At 49.5% G+C, this 6,000-nt stretch overlaps 1 protein-coding gene across 3 annotated transcripts in view; it reads right to left on the reverse strand.

The window, feature by feature from the left end:
* The window catches only part of LOC146026123 (uncharacterized), a 78,902-nt gene extending 73,227 nt beyond the window's left edge, over nt 1-5,675 (reverse strand). For 2 of the 3 annotated variants that reach the window (XR_014454364.1, XR_014454367.1), the window contains exons 1-2: nt 5,446-5,675; nt 2,459-2,751 (exon numbers count right to left, since the gene is read on the reverse strand). The gene's annotated coding sequence lies outside the window, so the exon portion shown is untranslated. The remainder of the gene's footprint in view (nt 1-2,458; nt 2,752-5,445) is intronic. The other variant, XR_014454365.1, reaches the window with a different exon arrangement.
* Nucleotides 5,676-6,000: the final 325 nt, after the last annotated feature.

A 6,000-nucleotide genomic window follows, 5' to 3' on the forward strand; every position in this document is an offset into this window, starting at 1 on the left:
AATGTGCTGCCGACAAGCCTCCTGTTAATTTGTTAACAGGAGGCTCACAGCCTCCCCCGGTGCCCCTCGCCACCCCGCCGTCCCCCCTATCCCTGTCCATCACCCTGAAGTGGAGACAGGCAGGGACCCACAGCGGCACCGTCCTGAAACTGGGAAAACAGCACCATAACAGCACCGATTGCGAGAAGTGGACCCGCGCGTCCCCTTCCGACGGTGCTTCCAGCTGCTCCCCCGGGTCCCCGCCGGCTTGTCGGCGGTAGCCCGGGGTCCCCGCCGCCTGCACGCACCCCCCCTAACCCCCCCTAACCCTGTCCGTCTCCCTGAGGCGGAGACGGACAGGGTTCTCGTCACCCGCCGGCGGAGATTGAGACGCGCATGCGCATGAGACGCACGCGCGTCTCAGTCTGATGGCTGGCGAGGCTGCTGGCGGATCGCCAGCGGGGACGTTCTGGCGATTCGCCAGCCAGGAAGAGGCCTGCCCCATCTGTAGAATGCTTTTTTATCAGGAGCACTAGTGACATTTGGCAAACAGGTTAAATATAAGAAATGACACACAGCAGACTGTGTTGGCAAGTCAACGTTTCGGGTGTTTAAACCCTTTATCAAGACATCAGAGAGACAAGAACATTACATACATATATAGATATGGAAAGTGACATACCCCGTGCTGTGAAATTCCACTCCACGCTGCAGCCGGGAGCCTGGTGACGTCATAGGAGCGCTGCGGCGCAGACAATTCCGTACTCCCTGGGTGGGCGTTTCTAGGAGTGGGTGTGAACCATCACCTAGGTGACAAAACATAAACAATCATGGTTAAAACAGAGACACGCTCTGGATCTGAATACAGGCAGTCTGGCAGAGATTATGAGAGGTTGTATCTTAACTTGAATTACAACTCATGAAAACCTGCTAACTGTAGCAATGGGAGTAAGGTTATCAATATATATGACATTAGATCAATTACCGCAATATGCAACAATAACACTCAAGGAAATGCGCTATGCAAGAAATGCAGTTTAAACCTAAGTGAAAGAAATCATATGGTAGATTTATAGGAAACTGGTGAACGTGAGTTGTTCATTTAGACCTAGGGGCTGTACCGTTTAAAGCCTAAAAATCCATTTGGATTCACACTGGAGTAAGATGCGGCCCCTGTCCCCACCTCTGGTGTTTGCAGGGATGCAATCGATCATTTTATACCTTAGTGTGGGCAAAGCGTGGTTGTGCGACTTAAAATGTCTGGCGACCGGTTGGTGCGAGCACCGTGGCTGGTCAGCCTTGGACGGGGTACCTGGAGGAGTGGGGACCCCCCCCAATAAAGGGGTCCCCCCCCCCAGGCTTCACCCATCCAGGGCTGAAGCCCGGGGCTGTCACTGGCGTCCCTGGCCATTGGACGCCGGCCTGATAGGGTTAAATTCACATTCCTAACATTGCTTAATACAGGAGAAATACAAGTGCCAGCAGACCTCCCCCCGCATGCTGGGACTTGGAGAACCACAAGTCCCAGCATGCGGGGCATTAATGGGCCCGCTGGGACTTGTAGTCCACCTGTAAAAAGAATGTTAAAATAAAGCACACACACAGAAAAGTAAAACTTTATTAGATACACACACATCCACACACCTCACTTTTACACCGCTATACATACCGATCCAGGATCCAGCGCTGGTCTCTCTGCAGCAGAGCCGGACAGCCCGCACTGACAGCAGCCTGAACCGGCTTTCTCCGATGCAGCTAACAACTTCTGCCGCGCTTATTACTTTTACACATATTTTACCAAAGAACCATACACAGATCACAATGATCTGTGCATGGTTCTGACAAAATCGCCATGTTTCTGACAAAATCGCCAGTCAGGATCAGGTCTATTTTTTGTTTGAACTTTAGACCATTTTTTGGGGCGATTTCCAAATTCGCATCTCATTAAAAATGCGAATTGTATATTTTTCAATGGGGAAAACATCTGGATGCGAATTCCGGAGTTAAAAAAAATCGCACTTTCAGAAAGTGCGATTTATGCCGCAAATCGCCACCCATTAAGTAGTCGATTTGGGAAAAAAATGAAAAAACGGCCGTTTTTGCAATAAAAATCGCCAAAAACCCAACATCGATCTCTAATAAATGTCACCCATAATGTCTTTCAAATGCAAAGCAACGCAATAACAAAGATGCAACAGAGGAATACTGTAGTCACCCATGTCTAACATCATTCATTTTATTGCTTCTTTGCACGAGTATGTTCATGTCTAAAATGCAGAAAAAATCCATTAAAATGCTTGTACTGCTCAGCAGACTATACAGACCTATTAATAGGCTTTGTTTAAAACGGAATATATCAGCGAATTTTATTGGCACTTAATAGCAGACCTTTTTGTGTGTAACTGCAGTACATTAAAGAATAATCTGCATTTGTTATTGCTTTATTACAAACTATATTAAAGTGACAAAAATAGCTGACCTCGGATTATAAGGTTCCAGCTTCTGGTTTGTCAACTGTCTCTTCCAATTCCCTTTGCACATGACCTTCTGTGTACAATTGTATCCATTCATCCTCTGTAAAATATCAGTATCTCCCATGAAGTCATGCAGTGAGAGAGGCATTTGTCAGCGAATAACCGGGGGCAGAGAGAAAAGTCAAGTAAAGTTTCCCAGACACCTCTCCACCTCTGTTATCAAAGACGTCATGGATTAACCTTTCAGCTGGTGGTAGGTTAACAGGGTTGTCTGTTGTCATTGGATACTGTGCAACTGCTGTGCCAATATAGAAGCATAAAAAGGCTTATTAGATAACATACTGCAAATAGTACAAATGTGCTAATACTAAAAATGTGCAAAACGGTCTAAATGATTGCATTAAATATATGCCTTGCTCAATTTTGCAGGTGGAATTTGGCCTTACGTGTTTCCAGTCCTACCATGAACACACTACACAGTCAATTGAATAGTTTATCCCTGACCCAGATCTATTGAATTTGTGAAATGTGAATATACAGATAGAGAGCTGAACGACAATGCACGGAAGGGTGAACAAAATAGAGCTCAGAGATTTTATTGCTGGAACTTTACACATCTTATGCATCTGTAACATATGATCTGCTGCAAACTCACTGTGCAGTTTTGCAGCAATTTCTCTTAAATCCAAGACCCAACTAATACCAGGAAAGCCACCTGGGGGGTCTGTGAGGACTCCAGTGTGGAGCCCAGACAGAAAGGGGGCCCAGAAATGGAGTCTATCAAGTAGAATTTGTTATAACAAAGTTCACATTCCCCTTGAAGCAATGTAGAGGTTGAGTGGTGCGGACACCGGAGGTCTCACCAGGCAAGCTGGGGATTCAAGAAGGGCAAAGAGGGCCCTGCCTATTTTGCCAGTCCTGGGTCCCACAATTTCTGATGGCAGTCCTAATACTCTCTAATACCACGTGTTCATTTACACTCATCTATTCTACATTAACCTGTTGACCACACGTATCTGTGTGGCTGCTATGGCCTACAGACTGTTAAATGATTTCTTCTGGCATGCTTATAAATGAACTTAGTGCACTTGTACCTGTCATCGTCATACACATCCATTCTGTGAGTTATACTAATATCAGTTTACCAGGAATTAGAAGCATGACTAAAGCCTGAGGCGCACAGCAAAAATTGGTTCAGATGACAAAATAATAATAATGGAATAATCTCTCTGGCATACTACTGGATGCTAACACAGTTTAGTACTGATTAAATTGCAGTGATTACATTTGTTAGGGAAAAGGGAAATTTGCGATGTGACAATTATCTGCAGTAATGTTTTTGGCGTTGGACAGCAAAACTGTTTTAAACAACAAAGATTTTCCCCAAGAACTATTTGGGCAGGGAACTTAGATACTTGGGCTCAGGGTGCAGTTAAAATCCTAGCGGTCCGGATGACGGGGTCAGTATACTGACTGCGGCATCCCGACTGCCATTAGGAGACCATGCTAGATCTCTGAATGGATCAGGATTCTGATGTCGGAATCCTGCAAGGTGAGTATTATTGGAGCGCTATTCTAGGCAGTACTGCACATACTCTAGTGCAGCGGTGGCCAACCCGCGGCTCGCAAGCCGCATGCGGCTCGCCGAGCTGTAAACTGCGGCTCCAGCCTCCCGTCTGCAAAGCGGGGTTTTGAATTTGGCGCCAATTCGGCTGCCAAATTCAAAACGCCGCATCGGCGGGCAATAGGAAACGACCGCGGCGAGCCATCAGCGCTCGCCGCGCCGTTTCCGCCCTGCCCCCGGCGTCTGACATCAGACGCCAGCGGGAGGGCGAAAAGTCTTCTCCACGCCGGCGGAGCGCAGGAGCGCTCCTGAAGACGCGAGAAGCCGCCGGAGGATGGAGCAGAAGACGGCGGCGGGGAGAAGAGTTCCGGCGCCGCTGAAGAGGCCAGAAGACGCCGGGATCAAGACAGAAGATCTCCGGCGCCTTCTGCAAGAAAAAAGAAGATGGCTCCCGGAGAGGCCAGCGGGGGTGGGAAGCAAAAGAGCTGACGAAGCTCCCCCCAGCGGCCTCTCCCAACACCAGGTAGGGGCCTTTGGCCTCCTACCCTCCATCCACCCTAGACCACCGGGTGTCGGGCACTAGGCCCGTGGGCAAATTCAGGCCCTTCTGGCCTGTGTGCGCATTAGTCGGGCCCTCTTGGCCCGTGGCTCATTTATTTGTTGGGCCCTCCTGGCCCTCTAGGTGGGCCCTTTAGTTAGGAAGCTGGGCCCTCCAGCATAGGTGTTGCACTGTGGGCAACACCTGTGCTGGAGGGCCCAGCTTCCTAACTGTGGGGTCATATGATGTTTGGCACTGTGGGGGGGCATATGTTTGGCACTTTGAGGGGCATGTGATGTTTGGCACTGTGGGGGGCATATGATGTTTGGCACTTTGCGGGGCATGTGATGTTTGGCACTTTGAGGGGCATGTGATGTTTGGCACTGTGGGGGGCATGTGATGTTTGGCACTGTGGGGGGCATGTGATGTTTGGCACTGTGGGGGGCATGTGATGTTTGGCACTTTGAGGGGCATGTGATGTTTGGCACTGTGGGGGGCATGTGATGATTGGCACTGTGGTGGGCATATCTGGCACTGGGGGCATAAAGTTTTGTCATGTGGCCACTCTCCTTGTGTCATATGACCACGCCCCTGACCACTCCCCCGATCACGCCCCTTTTTGGCGCGCGCGCCTTCGGCGCGCGCATGACGTTGGCTCTTTGGCTTGACAACTGATATTTTTCGGCTCTTTACCTCTGACCGGTTGGCCACCCCTGCTCTAGTGAGTCCCCTAGTGACAGATCCATGCAGGAAGGCATCTTTTATGGTTTCTTTTACATAAACAATTTAATAAGAATAAAAATAAAATAAATATGGAATTCCATATAAATAAATAATACAAGTGCACTTATATAGCAATTAAATTTAAAAAATAATGGCAAACATACTACCATAATAGCATGGTGGTCAGGACTAGAATATCTCCAAATAGCAGGGAATAGATACCAGGTGGCCAACAATCCCATATGTTTCAGGTTTAGAGAATGGAATTTTTGCCGATTCCTCTGTGGTGAGTGATGGTAAACCTGGATAACTGTGCAAGTCTGTCATCGCCTCGGATATCTGGATGGTGTATTCAGGGCGCCAGTCTGGAGCAGGCCCCCCCTGAATGGAGGTTGACGGAGGTGTCCGCAACTGTTCCCCCCCCCCCACCCCCAGCATCACCCCCAGTGGAGTGACTTGGCGGCTCTCTACCAGCAGAGGACCTGGATCGCAGCAGGGGTAAGTTTCCCGCAGCTCTCTGTGGGTAGAGCAGGGGAATCCCCAGGTCCCCCCCAAGCCGCATCACCCTGCAACCCCCCCTGTCGAGTGACACGGCCAACCCAGGGTACCTCCTGCGCCGCATCATCCAGCACCGGGCCGGCACCCCCCTTCCCCCGTCGAGTGACACCGCACAGCCAGCCCAGGTACCTCCCGCTCTGCATTGCAGGCATGCGGGTGGGCGG

This window comes from Crinia signifera, chromosome 8 (genome assembly GCF_055691185.1).
Source record: "Crinia signifera chromosome 8, ASM5569118v1, whole genome shotgun sequence".
Taxonomy (NCBI): domain Eukaryota; kingdom Metazoa; phylum Chordata; class Amphibia; order Anura; family Myobatrachidae; genus Crinia; species Crinia signifera.